We start from the raw sequence: 19,242 nt of genomic DNA on the forward strand, positions 1-19,242 counted from the left end.
GAAAATAAAAAATAGACGCTAGAAAATGCGATAAACTGTTATTGAAAGTGCGATAAAATAAAAATGAAAGTGCGATTTTCACGTATCTCTAACCATAATCTATAATACATATATTCGGACGAGCGTTAGTGGAACGCCCTCGCAAGTCATGTAATTCAGGAGAGAGATAGATAATAGTTGCGGTCAAATAGGGTCCTGCTCGCCGCTATCATTGCTTCGCGTAGGTTTGAACGTCCATGTGTCAACATCGCAGTGGGAAGGGGAAAAAGCTTATCTACTGCCGAAGACCAAATGCGTTTCTCACTCCGACCCACTTCTTCCACGTGGTGACTCAGTCATTTTCATATTTCTCTCTCTCTACCTAATCTCGCTAAATACATACTGCCTGAATAATTTTGCCAGCACGTCAATTCAGAAAGTCAAAGCGATTGAAGGGCAAACCTTAGATCAAATGATTTGCGATAATTTCAGGTAGAATACTATTTGCCTGTTGTTAGAGATATTTCGAGAAAGCCTAATTATTATAGTAGAAGCGATCACTAGGATAAGATTAGGTACAGAGACTACGGAACCGATAGATTTAAGATATCGTTTTTCCGCGTAATACCTGCGCTAGTTTAGCTCTATGATACATTGACGTGGACTGCATGAAATAGGCTCCGTATCTGAGATAACAATTTCCAATAATTCTCAATATTAGCTATCTGAATGCATTTCCTGGCACGTTACAATTCATACACGACTCTTTTATTAAGCTAACTTTTCGTTCAATATTATTGGTATGAAATCACCCCGTGCCACTCACCCTAGTGGTGGCTTGTACGGTACCTGTTAGATGTGGATTTAACATACACACATTTTATTGGAGTTTAACCTGAATGACGCATGATTGCTTAACCAACTGGTGTTGGCTTAACCGTCTGAGCTGTCAAATTAAAAGTATTCCAATAATGCCTAAATCGAGCTTATTACAATTGGTAGGAGTGTTACACCATAGTAAATGGTCAATAATTTCATTTAATATCTATTGACCTAATCTGAAAATCGATTTTTTAATTGATCCTGTGATATTACGAATAACGCTAGAACCAGCATGCAAAGAAAACATTGGATTTTCAAAAAGACGCCACCCTGCATCAATGAATTCATCTATTCAACATAAAAGTGGGGGCTAAAACTTATTTGTTTTAAATAATTCTCAGCAAAAATGTTTAAGCTACATATCGATGAAACTGCGAGAATACTCCCTACCCTTTATTTGCTTCCGAGTCCATGGGCGGCAGAGCTCAGCTTTACAAACACCGATTCTCCAAAATACTTATATTCACCAACACTTCACATACAACACGCAATTACAATGATTTTTTATGAACTATTGACACTTTCACTTCACTGCACAGCTGGATGATCACTCGCTACTGGCGTTGAGTAACATAGCACGAAGTTTCTCATTATTTCAACGAGGCATGCATACTTTGCGCAGTATGACCGATGATAATACTCCAAAGTTCAAGACAAAAGCTTGAAAGGGATCGTTGAAACCTTATGTTAGACTTGTACTTTCATTTAACGGATTGAATTATTTACTGCACCGTTTGTAAGCAATAAAATAAAGAAAATGAAGAAATACCCTTTAAACTATAGCATAAAAAATTATATTAAGGACATTATACCTTTATTCATATGACAAGAAGGAAATGTGACAGCGGAAATGCATGCAATGCGCACCTCTTTAAGCCAATTTTAAAGACCTAATTTCATTTCACTCTAACTGGTACAAGCTCATGTAAATTTCCGCACGTTCTAATTGAACGAAAAACATGTAAATGCGTGAACAAATTCTTGCGTCCAAACGTGTTCGTGATAACATATCATGTAATCGGACCTTGCCCCTGGAGCCAGATTTTGAAAATAGTTAACAAAACACGAAAAGTCTGAACCAAGTCAAAAACTATTATTTAATACAAAATATTAAATAGCATGGACTATTAGGTTAGTAACCAGTATTTAACTTACCAGTACTCTTAAGCGACATATCGTCCATCTCTCGACGCTAACCGAACTACTGTGAGACTAAAACTTCGCATAACATAATGAGGAATGTGGGGATAAAGCCGAAGTGACCCACTGCTTCTTACTTACAGCACAGGAGGGGTATTGGAGGGTGAGGAAACACTAAGGACCGCAGGAAAGGTTGCCTAGCACAAATATCCCAAAGAAAAGTAAAAACTTTTTCCTGGATTTGAGTCCGAGTGCGTCATGAAGGCGGTCGGGACAGGTTCGGTTTGCGCGTCGTTGGGTGGAGTTGTGGTTAGGGGGAGGTATTCAAGAGCGTCGGCGAAGTCGGGAGGGGAGAGGGAGAAGAGACAAAGGGCCCTATATACCTATCGAGATGTCACATACCTACGTAGTCTACATTGTTCACTAATGAATGTCACTTCCCCTGCAACAAATTTGATCTCAAGAGTAAAATAAGAGATAGTGTGTATAACGGATAGACACTTGAGAGACTGATAGAGACAATAACGGCAGAGTTAGGACTTATTAATAGGTTTTTAGACTTTTGCCTGGCCTGAATGATGATACGTCGGTATAATACTCTGCGAGGCTCTTCAGTGGTGTTTGGCAGGGGGTGAGTGTACACCAACATGCAGCATGCGATGCACTACGTCATCGTGGTCATCTAAAGCGGTACTAGCGTGGTTGTCTGTGCGGGTACTACGATAGATCAGATCATAAAAAAATGAAGAGATATGGAATGTACAACAGTTAGATTCAGAATGTTGTTTTTTACACGATCGATAAGAGACTATAATGGCAGCGTTAGAACTTACTAATAGGTTATTTGTAATGTAGCCTACTAACATATGTATTCTTTATACATGTTTCTGAAATTGTCTCGTAACTCTCACAGTATGTTTTGCGTGATCTAGCTGACTACGTCCACAAGTAGTTGTCAAGTTTTGCCTTTCCATGGATATGGTAGCATAATTTGTTAGTATGCGTAACGTTTTTATGATCGTGTGGTGTTCATGTGGAAATCCTCTTTCATGCTTCATGATATTGAGTGATCACCCCCTGCCAAACACAAAATTGTCTGCTGTTGTCCTGGGCCAAAGGAATTGTACGAAAATCAACAAATATTCCTCGTTACGACTTAACTGAAAAAAAAAATAGTCAGGAATATCAAATTATGATGAAATTTATATAACTTTTCGGCTCATATGGAGCACTGTATATTTCGGTGATGATGACCAATTATCAAAAGAGTTGAATAAATTTTATCAAAATGGTCTCAGCAGTTCGATAAAAGTAACTAAATAAAAAAACTACTAACTAAAGGATGGTAGAAACGGCGTAGAGTGCGCATATGAAAGATTTCCTCTCAGATAACATTGTCCTCATTGAAAATCATAAAATTAGGAGTTAAACGTAAGTTTTAGTGAAAGAAATAAAAAAGTGGAGAAAAAATACTCCTTCGGGAAGCACGACTGCTAACAAACAAGCAAGTACTTCCGTGAAATTAGGCATTACTTCGATGAAAATCACCTCTGAAGCGTATTTATTGGTTACCCAAAATACATGAGGAAGATATACCGCTAAGACCTATCGCTAGCGCCATAGACGCCCCACCGTACAAGCTGGCCAAATATTTAGCAAAAATTCTACTACCTAAAGTAGAGGAAGCCCAATCGTACGGAAAGAATTCACAGCATTTCCTACAAATCATTATCGACATACGGATGAAGCCGGAGGACATTCTCGTCAGCTTTGACGTCACGTCACTCTTCACGAATATACCTGGAAAAGAGGCGGTCAAACAAATAGAAGAAAAGTTAGACAAGAGCATCGCTTCTCTAACATCAATTTGCCTGCACAGCACATTCTTCCGACGGCGAAACAATTTTTACGAACACGTTTTAGGGGCGGCGATGGGACCTCGCATCTCTCCAGCGGTGGTGAATATCTATATGGAACACTTGGAAACAGTGGCAATCAAAAATGCAGCGCATTTACCCAAAATTTGGCTACGGTACATAGACGACACTTTCTTCATTTGGACGCATGGTCGACGGAAGTTAGAAGAATTTTTTGAATATTTAAATACCCTTAATAGCAACATTAAATTCACCATGGAGATGGAAAAATCAGGAAAACTGCCATTTCTCGACGTCTTGGTGAAGAAGCATGACAATGGAAGCCTAGGCCACACCGTGTATAGAAAACCGATGACAACACTTCGGTATCTCCATGCCAGTTCTCATCACCACCCTGCTCAATTGGGTAGTTTCTTTCAGCAAGGAAAACGAAATGCATTGATTGCGATTCCTTACCCACCATTTGTGTATTCATAAAATACAAAGCATTTGGTTTTAGAAATCCCAGTTTAGACGAATGGCAACGGTCAATTTTAACCTCATTTGAAAAAGGCCAGATTGGCGCCCATGCGACTCCACTCCACGTGACGTCACAGGGACCTAGTTTCTTTACGAATAGGTAGGAGTTTTACATTATCTGAGATTACTAATGCATGCATGAGGCACAGAGCTCAGGGAAACATGTCTTAATAATCAACTGTTAAAACTGGCTATGGTCGGAAAGTTTCCTTCGTTTGATAAGGTATTAAAAATCATTATTTAATCCAAGCGCTACCTGCTAGCAGGGTGCTCAGGTACCTAATAGCAGCCTGCGCAGTATCAGCGCTCAAGCCTCGCCCAAAGGTCACCTCACACGCCGACAGCTGGAACCAGAAATACGTCACACGGACTTTTCCCATCATTCCTACTTAGCCGTCGCGTTTTCGCGCGCTTGAAAAATTTTCACTTTTCGTTTATTTTATCTATTTTATTTTATTCTAAAACTACCGGATACAGCTCTCATTGGCCATTTTCCACCGGGGTGTTCAACGTATGTTACAGTAAACGTACACAAACAACCATGCCCTGGACCGGGTAAACCTACCCAGGCGGGACTCGAACCCGCGACCTCTTGTTTGGCAGGCGAAGACGTTACCCCGCCGCCACCGAGGCCGGCAAGATCGCGGAAATCGCGGAAAAAAGATTTCGTCATTCAAAAATCTATAAGCGTGAAGTGCGTACTCCAGGAGTAAAAATCTTTCGATTTATGAAATAAAAAATATTAGGAAACCACCCTATTACACGCTGTGATGACCTCTCTAATTGGACGTTCGATCCGGCTGAGTGCCCCGAAGAATCTATCTTCAGAAACTATTAAGCTGAAATCTATCCTACGTCTTAAGTGGTTACGACAACGGACCACCAGAAATGCGATCAACTTCGAAAAATCAAGAGTCATCGCGAGGGTAAAACATTTTAAATAGTGATGAGCGATATATCGCTAACTGTGATTGAATCACCGTTACTGAAAAGTAGCAGTCATTGTCGGTGATTCAATATTCGAAATCACTGTGCTCGGTGATTCTATCACTGGATTCGGTGAAGATAGCTCTGGCTGCTACCAAGTGATACGCGATATATCGCCAGCTGTGATTGAAGAGAAGTAGCCGATCACTGCCGGTGACTAAATCACCAAATACTCGAAATCACTGCGACTGTGATGTCTTATTCATCTTTTATGATAAATAAGACATTCTGTGCGAAATATACAGCTAAAGCTCTGAATTATGATGGTTTGTATATAAATATGTATAAAAAATGATTGCCCCTTATCAATTCTTTTACCACATCAAATTTACTTAATTATTGTAATATAAACTCGGAATCAGAACTATTCCCTCAAAAAAAATATTTTGCCTAATTTTACAATTTTCTATAAGTTTATTTGTTCCTATTGAGGAGAGCTCATTCCTTGGAATTGGACAAAGTAGCAGGAATAGCAGCGCCACAAATCAACGATGACTTTTAAGAGTGATTCACCTCGGTGATCGCAATCACAGTTAAGAATCACCGTTACTGATGAGTAGCAGTCACAGGTAACGAAGTGATCCGAAAATCACAGTTCCGCTCATCACTAATTTTAAAGCCCGACTCATCCGCATTAGAAATAAAGAAGAACAAGAGCAACTAACACAGAGATACCGGATTGAGAATCGGCAGTACTTGGAATCCAGTCATCCGCAATATTTCGTTATCTTCCCCCTCCAGTCCCCACTCCTCACGCCCTCCGCCCTCCCCTCTCGCCTGAAATAAAAAAAGGAAGCAAAAACATATATCCCAGCATCATTCCCTTGAAGAAGTGACCAGCAGTCGGTCGCGAAACGTCGGCGCAATCTCCATTACGACACGCGGCATATGTGACTTTATTTTAATTTTTAGGCAGTTATTTTTATCAAACTCTTTCGTAAAATTGACCAAATTATGAAATATCGTATTTTTTTATTAAATTTACCAAGAACGCTTGATATATTAGAACAAGGGCTTCATTATTTGCATCAAATATTAAGTTCATTCAACAAAACTACTCCCTATCAAACCGGTTGATATTTTTAACAAATCCTATTTTCTGTAGAATTAGTCGTGGTGATAATATTTATAGGTCAATAAAGCGAGTAAACGTTATTAACTCCTTTTTCTGGAGGAAATAAACAGTGCTTACTTGATGAAATGCCTCAGTTTCATGAAGATCCTACTCACTTCTTTAGTTTCCTGTTTATCCATTTTCTAATGCAATATTATTCCTCGTTATCGTATGGCTGAGAAACCCTACCAACACTACCTTCGGTGTTCTTCGGTATGAAGCCGAAAAAGACAGCGGAAGAAATTTATTTGACGGGCACGATTGGTCATATTAATGACGAAACGGCGACACTGATTGAAAAGATTGAAGACAAATACGACGTCAATTTACCCGTGTGAAAAGGGTATTATTGGACACTTAAATACGCCGATATAACCTGCAAATGAAGATTTTATTCGGTTACAAACATTTTCAAATTTAATCAGAATAAATAGCTTATATTCACCTTTATCGAGATGAATTGTCATCATTTCTATGCTCCAAATTTAATTTTTTTTAAGTAACACGCGTAAATTTTCCATGTTTTTCTTTTCTGCCGCGTAAAATATCCTCCTTGAACTACAGAAGGGGTGAAGTAAATAGAGGGCGTGAACAAACAAATTGGAAATCCGAAAATTATTACAGCCAAAACTGGCAGCGCACTAATATTTAGACGACGGAAAATTATATGTGTATAAATTAACCCCACTAAATCAAAAAGGATCGAAAAAATCAACTCTAATCCGTGGCGATAAAAATTCACGCAGAAAAAAAATACCCGCATGAAAATTACCGGCCACCGCGACTCCACGTAGATAATTTCAGCGAAAATACTTGTACTAATTTGAAAATACGGCACTTTATTGATTCTTAGAACAGTATACATATTTGCAATGCAATGAATTATAATTTATATATGCACAGCCGCATGCTTTTCCTCACAACAATGCCCTCAGAAGACGATAGCCTCACGTTGCTAGGAGTGCGTTAATATGCCTGTAATCCTTGTAAAAGGTACTTGTAGCAACAGTGCATACGCATAAAAACGCCAGTTTTTTGAGGAAACAGTTTTCAATATGGGTAATACCATACGTAAGTAACAAAACAACTTCTAAACTTTATTATATCGTGTAATACGCCCTTAAGAATATATATTTTTCCCATTTTTTGTTCAAATACATCCCACAGAGATAGCTGCTTAGCAACCAGGATCTGGTTCTCTCAAAAATAATTTTATGTCCAGGAAATTCGCATTTTCCTTGGTTTTCGGGTAAATTTACTCAAGGAAGAGATTGCTAGAGCCCCGTATGAAGGTGTTATTTCCCAGCCTCAATTTTCCTGGCGGAAATTTATCGTAGTCATGAATTATTTAATCGATTTCCTTTCCGGTAAGTCTCCAGCAATTCCGTTGCATTGTATTACTCCTTCAAAGTCAAAAACCGGACATGAAGATCATATTTATCATGAATCGAACATTAACGATGCACATGATGATTTTTTGTGGCGTTTGCTGGGAATTTATTCTCCGGTCGATGAGATATCTAGATAAACACATTCCTTTGCAAAAATCTTCCCAATAATTTCTAAGTGAAGGGATATTAATGAACGACTAGCAAGAATAACGGATACAAATAATTTTTTAAACACTGACAATAAGCCATATTAGCCCCTCTATAGGAAAACACTGAAGTAGTACTCTCAGCACAGTTCACTGAAAGTTTGTCCAAAAAGAAAAAAACAGTGAGGCAAATATTTTAATATTTGAAATGAAAATTTTTATTTTAGAGCTATGGAATTTTTGTAAGTTAGTACGGGATCTTAACTGGATTGATTCCCAAGTGAAGTAGATGGGTCCTTGGCATTGCAAGGGTGATATAGAGCCTTGATAACCTCACTAGGTGTTACACATATAAGACACTTTGGGTCCCTAATGCCCAAGTGTTGACCTGTTCACTTATATTCCCCATGAAGAACCCAGGTGAATGCTTCTTCTCCAATTCTTCTAATTATACAATCAAATTAAACGATATTTCTCTATCCTGCATAGTCTAAAGTGTCATTAACAAATCCATTTTGATAGCAAAATCTATGGGGTGGGAATGAAATGGGCCCAAATTTATGTGTGATCAAGAAGGATTCCTCTCTATAATAGGCAGATGCCTAGGACGCAAAGAGGTGGAGGAATTGGCCGCCGAGGGCCCTATCCCGGAGGAGTTGGAGACTCCAGGGGCTGACGTGGTATTACAGCCAACAGCAGAGATGCCGATAGACACAGCTCCATCACCCCTGGAGGCGGGCCGACCATCAACGCCCGCCTCTCCTCCTCCGGGAGAAGGAGGACTGGTAGAAGACCTCGGCACTGAACACCAGGGCCCTGCCAGGGAGCTGGCAGAGGTGGAAGAGTTTCCAGGGCCCGACCTCCACCGTCCATCAATTGAAGAATTCATGCAACGCTATAGCATCATAATTCTGGATATAGCGTCTATCATAAACGAAATTGACTGGATGGTGGGGGTCATAGAGCGAAGGATGGAAGGTCTTGTCCGCCAGGCCCTGGAACTGAGAACGTCGCGGAACCATCCTGATGGGGATGGGAGGTTTTACGACCATTGAAACCACCTGCGACCCGCGGCGAGGCCCAAAGTCCCACCTCAAGAGGTAAGTGAATGTATCATATGTTTGTATGCCTAGAAGTATTGGTGTGTACGTAAATTAGAGAGATTTCCACCTCATGCAAATGCCAAAAGGATTGAAATGGTAGACTCCCAGATGTTTTGATTCCTCTCAATGTAAAGGAGTGCCTCCCCCTGCAATCTGGATCCATTCCTGCCACCATTCAAACATGAGTGATATTCTGCACAAACAAGTATAGTACATTTCTGAATGCAAGTACCCTCCCTAAAAACACCATTATTCTAAAAAAAGTAAAGTTTTCTTGGAAAAGCTTGTAATAACTTAGGATAATAGTTGTAATTACATTCAAAACCCACAGCATTAGGTCTAGAGTAACATTTTTTCTGTAATGTTCAAATGACACACAGTTCTAATTTTCATCAATTAATGAGGATTATCTACAATTATATGCCTTCACTATTTCAGGGCCAGAACATCAAGGCCAACTCCCTGGCATGTCGGCGGCCAACCACCCAGAGGTATATGACATTTTCAAGGTTTTCCATTGGAATTGCTGTACCTTAATTCCTAGAATAAGTATTGATCCCTCACTCTTAGATTGTAACAAGATTGAAATACTTTCTACCATTCTAATCATTCCACCGCAATTCAATTGAGAATTAAACTCAATACTCAATTGAGCATCCCCTATTCCAGTGGCGCAGCGTGGGGGATAAAACCCCTCCAGAGCTCAGAGAAATTTTTAAGTTTAATCCATTTTACTGAATGGATTTGTATTACTTATAGAATAGTATTAGGATTAATCACATATCCCTCAGAAAACCGTAATGGTCGCCATTTTACACCATTAATCTTAAGGCGGTTATGCAATACCCCCACACCCCAAAGTATTATAGTTGCGCCTAAACCCACCCCCCAGCCTTTGTCCTTAGCTGCGCCCCTGCCCTATTCCTCCTATAAAAGGTAAGAAGGGATTTTATAAATCTAGCTAACCATCTTCTACATATATTTAGAAGTGGATGTCCATTTGTCTGTCTGCTATGCGCATTACCATGGCTGCACAGATTGCTACCCAAGTTAGTACACAAGTACTTCTCATCCTACCAAAACGCCTTAGTTCCTCTTCTTGTTGTATCCCACCTGTCCTTTTTCTTGTTGTTTTTGCATTAGCTTGTTTTATGTCACATGTACGACATCATGCAATTTCTCTGGCTGGTCATCCTGCCGCGTAGGCACACCTCTTGACACGCCCTAAGTGAAAACATAACACAAAGGATACTATAATAAACCCATTTAAATGCACTCGGCGCAAACCTTTTAGCTGAGTTATGCGTTCACAAGACATTTTTTGCCTACTCATGTACGTAAATGCATTACAATCAACATTGTGGAGTGGGATAAAAGCAGATCCCATAAGGGGAGGGTCGGGCCTAATTACGGTGCAGTGGCCCTAAGGTCTCCCTAAGTTGGGTCTCTGGCAGGGCCAGAATGCATACGACCACAGCTATCTCACCAGTCACCTTCCTTCCCCCATGTCAGCTATAGCTGGCATCAGGTCGTTTGCATGTGAAAATGCTCATTGATTCCACCCGGCGTTTGGCATCAAAGGAAATAGGGATGGGTGAGCACGAGGAAACTCTAGTGAACACAACTATAAAGTCTGTAAATTCAGACTTAGAGACTTTTTAGGCTTGTATGCTTTAAAATCTGCCAACTCCCTATAATCCATGAAATCCTCAAAATTCGAGGACTCGAATATTGTAATGGGGATTTGATTGGATTTGGAAAAGAATAAGAATGCTTGTGGATAACACTCTTTGTTATGGTCAAAATATGAATGATTTGTACATCAATGCCAGGGCCAGCTCAAGGGAAAACACAGAGCAAACTGCTGTTGTGTCGCTTTACTAAGGGGGAATTGGTATGGAATACCCCTCAATTATACCAATTAAGTGGTCCGGGGAAAAGGGTGCAGGTAGGAATTAAGGATAGGGGAATTTTAGAGGGGTCAATCAATACTGGGGGATCTGGAGGGTATGGAATGCCTGCCATTATAAATGGGTGGTGCTGGGTCCTCCCCCAAAAAATTTTATGATAAATGGTTCAAAATGGTGAGGTTTACGGCTTTCTGAGGGATATTCTATCAATCCTTACACTTTTCCATAATTAATATCAATCCAATTAAGTAAAATGAATTGAATTAAAAAATTTCTCTGAATTCTGGGTGAAGGGCGTTTATCCTCCAAAGCCTGACCCCTCCCAGAGCCATTGTGTAGCATCACCTCTTTTGTGTATAATGCAGTGTACTTTTTTTGTTAAAAAGAAATACCTAAGAGGATTTTTTGAGGTAATATGAACATTTTAATCCAAATAGTTTAATAGACTTATATTTTACAAGAACCAACATAATATGAGCTGCAGTGATATGTTCTTATTATATACATGGATAATAACCATGAAACTTTTTTTTCACAAAGTCTAGCTTTCCTTCTGCAAGTATATAAAATAATAAATTCACACAAGGAGGTAGCATACAAAAAATTTAATTTTAAAATTGGAAAACAATTTAATTTTGCTGTTTGGGTGTTTGGTTGCCCACTAGCTACGTTCACCCTGGGCAGTTGCCTGGGAAGTCCAGGGTGACGTAGATCCTAGTTAATGCCACTGTTTCTCCTTGTCACTAAAATCTAGGAGAGCCAGTTACATGCAACCATTCCCTGTGAGCGTTAGAAAACATATTAGTATATTAGCATGTTAGTGCAATGAAGTTTTAAAGTGAACTTTATTTAAAAATTTACTTGGAGATTTCAATGCTTCATTATTAGATACATATGTCTGTAAAACCCATAAAGTGACATTCAAAAAGACATTCCAGCCCACATACTAAGACATCTTTTAGGGATAAGAAATGAATAGTTTTGAAATTCAAGATGATAATGAGTTTTGAAATCTGACCTTAAGTAGGCACTCATAATGAAAAATTTTCTGCAAACTTAGAGTTCCCATCATAATGTAATTGTGCATGGTCTAGTTGGAGGGGGGAGCCAAAAATATCGTGAATTTCGCTATAACTTTTTCATTAATTAATATTTTCTCAACAAATTTTTATCACCTTCTAAGAAATCCTCATTGACTGCAACACATTCATTCATCTAATCGTTACTTTGACACTTCAAAACAATTTTTTAATTCACTTAAATCAATGTTCTTTAAGCCTTTCACCGATTTTTGTTTTACTTCATCTACCGTCCCAAAACGTTTTCCGTTCATATCCCTTTTCAGTCTAGGAAGTAGAGAGAGTAACAGGTGGCAATATCTGGTGAATAGGGGGGTGAACAATTGTTGTCATGCCATTTTTTGTCAAAACCCACTTCATGGACATCGCGGTGTGGGCGGGTACGTTGTCATAGTGGAAGAACCAATCACCTGTGCACCAAAGATCTGCCCTTTTTTTCCGGATAGTTTCCCTTAGCCTTGCAAAATATCTACAATAAGTTAGCCAATGGTTTGGCAACGTTCTACTTGAACGAGGGAGTGGATTTTTGCATAATTGTCGTCCGTTCTTGATGTTGACGGGTGCTCTGAACGAGGATGGTCATCAATCGACATCTATCCGTTCTAGAAATGCGAAAACCGGTCGTAGACAAGTGTTTTACTTAGAATACTATTCCCAATAGCAGTTTTAAGCATCACTAGAGTTTCTGCGGGAGTTTTCCCCCACAAAAAAAAAAAAACTTCACAACTGCACGTTGCTCCCGGCAGTCAGCCATTACACTTTTTCGCTACATCGGAAAAAGTTGATTAGCCGAAAAAATCCCACAGACAAACAGCTGCACTCAGAGCGACCAGGATTCGCACACTGACTCAGAAAATATAACTGCTTGGAACCCTTTGTAGGGGAAAAGCAGATCCCTCTCTCAGGAAAGGAATTTTAAAATTCCAAAAGTTAGTGATACTGCTGATTCCAGGCCAAGTGAATTTAGCTCAGAAGGATTTTATGCGAAAGACAGAGTATTACTTTGCAAAGTTTGCAATTAATGAATTTAAACACATAGTCACTCAGTAAAAGAAAGCGGAGGAGGAGCTTGTTGTTGCTACTGCTGAAGCATTTTTTAAGGCTTAAATTATTGTAGAGAAACTTGACAATCCAAACATTCTGGAATGGCACTCTACGTATATACATATATTAGGGAGTGGGGATTTGCCAATTGCTGATCGTATTTGCCAAGACTACATACTTGAACTATTCATTTACCTTGAACCAATATAACTTGAACCGTATCCTTCATTTAGTTTTATCAGAAATTTTGTAATAACGAAATTGTGTTAAATGTTATGCAGAATGCTTGATTAAAGTATAAGTACTCATGAAACGTGTACAATAAATAAAGGCCTATAAACAACGTGTACATAAAATAAAGGCCTATAAACATGAAATTTTTTTAGCATTTTCTAGGTACACATTACACTGCCAAGATTTTTTATATCACCGAAATCATATGGTTCTAAAACGAATTTTAGCAAAAAATATAACCACTTTCACCGACATCTATATATAGGCCATTTGGCATAAGCAATTTATCATACTATTTATAAAAAATTCCAGGAGCAATAATATAAGTAATAATAAGGGTAGATCATCCATAGTTCAATTTAAGCTGATTTCTAAATAATATCATGTAAATTGATTTTCCAGCCATAACACATGACTGGAAAGAGTCCAATGTATAATTTGGGGAATGACCCCTGCCCCTAGCCCAGTGGCGGCTGCTGGTAATTTATCTAGGGTGTGCATTAGAGCAGATATAGGATGTTTTAATTATATTATGTTAATACTAATCCATGAGCATCATATTTCGTCGTAATAGAACACATAGCAAGCAAAATATATCACTGGTATATTCTACCCTTAAAATTGCATGAACAGAAATAATATTAGCATGCATGAAAATAATTATTCTAAACACACCTTTACAAGTGACGGTAGGTGAAATTCATTCTCCTTTCCTTACACCCTATGAGGAAGTAGTGTAGAAAACGGCCATACAGATGGCTCTGTAGACGGACTAGGATCCTGTGAGCAGGTAGTGTAGGTGGCGGCTACACCACTACACTACCTGCGAGTCACTCACCAAAAATATGCGCTTGCGCACTCGCATCGTTTTGAGTCTGCTCCCATCATCCATTTGAACTGCACATACCCCCCCGCATACTTCGTCCCGCCCGAGCACCCGCAAGCGATCGCATAAACCGAATATGCGCCCGACGCGATGCCACGGGATCTCACCCTTGTAGAGCGGTGAATTCGAAAAGGAGATAGCTGTAGCGTTCGGAGCTTCATGTTTCTTGCATATGCAAACAGGATTTTTATCCTTCTCGTTGCAAAGGAATAGTTTTCTTTTATAATTCATTCATCTTTGGGTGTGCACTTGCTAACATGCGTATACGAACGCGCCGCCACTGCCCCCAGCCTCTGGCAGATCGTCAAAATGGTATGAGATCTGTTTTGCTTTCATTTTTCTAGGTACATATTTTTTGTATATTGGTCTCATTTCATGCAAAAAAAAAACAAATACATACCCATTTAAAATCATACACTTCTGTGGTAGACGAATTCCTCCACAAACTGATTTATGCCATGATAGCTATTTTTTGCTAGAAAGAGTTTCTAGTAAGAGGTTTTTGTAACTTACTCAATGCACCATTTAATTTCCAAGAATACCTTTTTCCTTCCTTTAAAGGTGAATGGCACATAAAATGTATCATACTATATATGAAAAATACCAGGAGCAATATCATATATGTATAATAATAAGGGTAGATCATCCAAAATACATTTTAACTCTTTGATCGCTACTTATGACAAAAATATGCAGGAGGACGTTTCTTGGCCTAGGAGATGAAAGCCAAAAATTTTTGTCAGAGATTTTCCTAAACAGGCCAAATGCCGAAATTACACGATTCCTTGTACTCCGCCTTTTATGATAGACAAAGGTTTGCAAAGTCTTAATTTCAGGACCCAACACAGCTGGACTTAGGCCATACCCTCGAAATCCTGGAGCAGGTACCCGGATCCCTCGTCTTATATTACCCACCTTCGTGGTAAGGGACTTAGGTCATGCAATTGTTCCTTCCATCCATTTTCGAAATAAATATTTGTTCATTTCTCAAAAAATATAAACTAAGAATTGAATTTTGTGTTTGGAGCAGCATTTACAACTTTTAAACAAAAGTCTAGCTTTAATATTAACTTATATCTGGATTTCAGTAGAAGCATCAAGATGGAAATTGTTGAATCATTGAATCCGTCAGTATTGACAGTAGAGTTCCGTTTTAAATTAGACAAATCTCAGAATAAAATGAGGAATTCGATTCAAAGATTGCAATTTACAAGCATGCAGCAATTATCCATGTAGCTAATTCATATAAACAAAGCATGAGTTGACCACAAACCAATGTCGCTGGTATGGTTATTAACCCCGAAAAGAGGGAGATCAACTACGCACGGTGAGATAATGCAGAGTCCGCACTAGGAAGGTTCGAAAAAGGTTGGTGCTGAGTGTGTGTGATTATCTGCGAGACCCTTCTTAATGAATGTCCTGCGTACATGCTCCGTACAGAGGGGATGGAAGATTTGCTTGAGGCTCAGTCAAGCACTCATGCTAAGGAGAGAACTCCACCATCTTGGAAGGATTAAGCTGGCTCCTAATGAATATCATTTGAATTGTTTTTCAGCCATAACACCTGACTATGCGTCTTATCGCCAAATGTGGGGAATGACACCGGCCCCTGGCCTCCAGCAGATCATCAAAATGGTATGGGATCTGTTTCTGTTTCCTTTTTTCTAGATATACATTTTTTCTACATTAGCCTTCTACTGACCACAAACAAATACATACATAAATATTGAAAATCATATACTTCTGTGGCAGACAACTTCCTCCAGAAACTGAGATATGCTATGATAGCTTTTGTTTACTAGAAAGAGTTTCTAGTAAGAGGTTTTGTAACTCTGAATAACTTGATGACCACCATGGTCACACCCCTTCTTTGCTTACCTGCCATGGCCAGCTTTCTTCCTCTAATAACTCATTGTATACATAAGGCCAAGGTCTTCCTGTATTTATAACTCACAATGATGCACTTTCTCTTTTATTTACATATATTTTACCTAGGTGTCCTGTCCTTAGTTGTGCTTTCTGGATTTTTTTATAACAGTTTATTTGATAAGAGCCGCAAAAGTGCTCTTCGTGGGCAAATGAGGGACCTGGGAGTGAATTTGCTCACTTCACTGTTGGTGGCTCATGAAAAATTTCTACTGGAGTAGAATATGCATGCATCTTGACTTTAAATTTTTTATATAGATTTTGTGATTATGGATTCAAGATTTGATTCAAATTGGTGAAAGATTCTTTTTGCATTCGGATTTCTTAAAATTTTGGATTTGACCAATCACTCATTTTTACCTTTTTTGAGATGATAGCAGATGTCGTATCACAGTAATGTCATAGATTGCAGGGCAGGATGTTAATGATTTTTTTTCTTTACTGCAACAAATTACGTGCAACCATGCCCTGTGAGCGTTAGAAAATATATTGGTACACTCAAATTTTTAATGAAAACTTAATTTAAACAACAGCCAAGACATTTCAATGTTTCATCTTTAAATATATGTATGTTTGTCAAACCTGTGATTTAACATTAAAAAGACATTTCAGCCAAGATATGTACCAAGAAACTTTTGGGACAAGTAATGAATGATTTTGAATTTCGAGATGATAATGAATTTTGAAATCTGAACAAAAAAAAGATACTCTTATTAAAATATTTCTGAATACTTTGAGAACCTATCAAAAGTAATTTTAAATGGTCTAGTTGGATAATAGTGTAAATATGTACTAAGTATGAAGGGGCAGATCCAGATTTTCCTTTCTGGGGTGCACAAGAAAGGCCGTACCCAGGATTTTATTTTTGGGGGTGGGGCACTAGGATACCTCGTAATACAAAAGGAATTCAATGGAAATGGGACATTATTTAAAATCTTGCATATTTTTTAAGGCTCATAGGGTACACATACCCTACCCCCAGCCCCTTAGATCCGCCAATGCTAATATGAGAAACACTAACAAGGAAATACATACATGCTGTTTTGTTTGGAGGAACATTTGATTTGAATGCAGTAAAAATAACCCTAAATATTGTCATTAACAAAGCATATTTTTTCTGATGTGCTTTATAATAACACTAATAATATCTGCAGGGAATTTCTTGATTGCATCACCATTGATTTTAATTTACGAAAATTTGAAATAAAAAATGATTCATTACATGGAATTGAAAAGAAAAACAACAACACAAATGCTTTCATGAAAAAATGTTTCCTCAAGGCACACATTAATGTCCAAGAGTAGGTACCTATTGTCTTTATTTAAGGGTCATTGGTGTTGTTTTTTTAGCCCAGGAGGGTGATAGAGATTAAATGAGCAAGCTGGCACAGGATGGCTATGCATTTATTTGATAGTTCCTACCATACGAGGCATTAATTTGACATTACATATCACTTTCCCGTAATGGGGAATACCGGAAGTAACCACCAGTACCAACCTTGGGTCTTTCACCATTTCCCATCGACGGAAAGTCCTTAGATACCAACCCAAGGTTAGGTACTTTCTGCTACAATTGGCACTTGCAATTTATCATACTTATTATAACAAATTCCAGGAGCAACAACATACATAATGATAAGGGTGGATCATTCAAATAACATTTTAAGATGGTTCCTAATGAATATCATGTAAATTGTTTTTCAGCCATAACACCTGACTATGTGTGAAATTTGTGCAATTACAGCTGCCCCTAGCCTCCAGATGATCATCAAAATGGTATGTGATCTATTTTTGCTATGATTTTTCTAAATATAAATTTTTTATGTATTAGTGTCATTTCATTCAAAAAACATTTCCTCAATGCACATGTTAATTTCCAAGAATACCTATCATCTTCATTTAACCCTTTTGCACTGCCCGCTAGTATAGGAAAATGTTTTCGTGCTACATGTAGCATTAGAATATTTCAAACCTCTCTGTATTGAGCTCTGTTTTGGGGGTAGGTTGCCTGGGTATTTTCATCCCTTTGTTTTGGCACCCAGCTCAACGCCCAGCGATTAGCGTCCGTCCCTTACCCCACCCACTGGACCACACCCTCTATCCCTATCATAGCACGAATCCATGGTCAACTTACTGCGTTACCAGTGTTTTTTCAACCAAACACTGTATTTGATTTTCAATAATTTACTCTTCTAAAAGAATAACTAGTATTTTTTAAGCATTGTGGAATTTTAAACGGGTTTCTTGTGTTAATAACAACAAAGTTAGTAAATATGTATAAGCTCGGCATAAGGTAATAAGGCTATAAGTATGTAAGTCTGTTATTTTTAATGCTTAAATTTGGTTTACAAATTAATTACACGCAGAACAAAATGAAAAATTCATTTCAAAGTATTAAAAAAAATTGTAGTATGCACAAAATATATCATTGAAAAAACTATTGACAATATAACCACCTCGCTACGGATTCCTACAGTGAGGATGATCATAAATGAGTGATTCGGCTTAATTGCTAAGGAGTGGCCCTAAGGACTCACTAATCTGGGTCTCAGGCCGGGCCTGAATGCATCCAACAATTGCTACCTCAGTGGTCACTTACCATCCCTCGCATCGGCCAGAGCCAATATATCCGGTCGTCTGCATTGAAAAATCTGTGATAGCTATACCTCACGTCAGGTCTTCTGCGTATGAAAATGCCCGTCGGCCACACCCAACATCCGTTGTGAAAGGGTTAAAGGCAGGCCTGTGCTGGGCGACATCTTACGGCAGTGGACGGCCATGGCCAGAGGGTGCCAGGAGTATTCAGGGGGAGGACTGGTGGGGAGTGTGGGGGTGTGGAATACAATAATTAATTTTGAAATTTATATCCTCACCCTCTTGAGATTGAATTGAATCTTACGAGATTGAATCATATTAAATTAAATTATTATTTTTTTTACCCAAGACGGTGTTAATTATGCTGTTGAATGGGACATGATTCACATCAAGGAACTGGGTAATATTGGTATTCTGACAGTAGAATTCG

This window comes from Ischnura elegans, chromosome 9 (assembly GCF_921293095.1).
Source record: "Ischnura elegans chromosome 9, ioIscEleg1.1, whole genome shotgun sequence".
Lineage (NCBI taxonomy): Eukaryota > Metazoa > Arthropoda > Insecta > Odonata > Coenagrionidae > Ischnura > Ischnura elegans.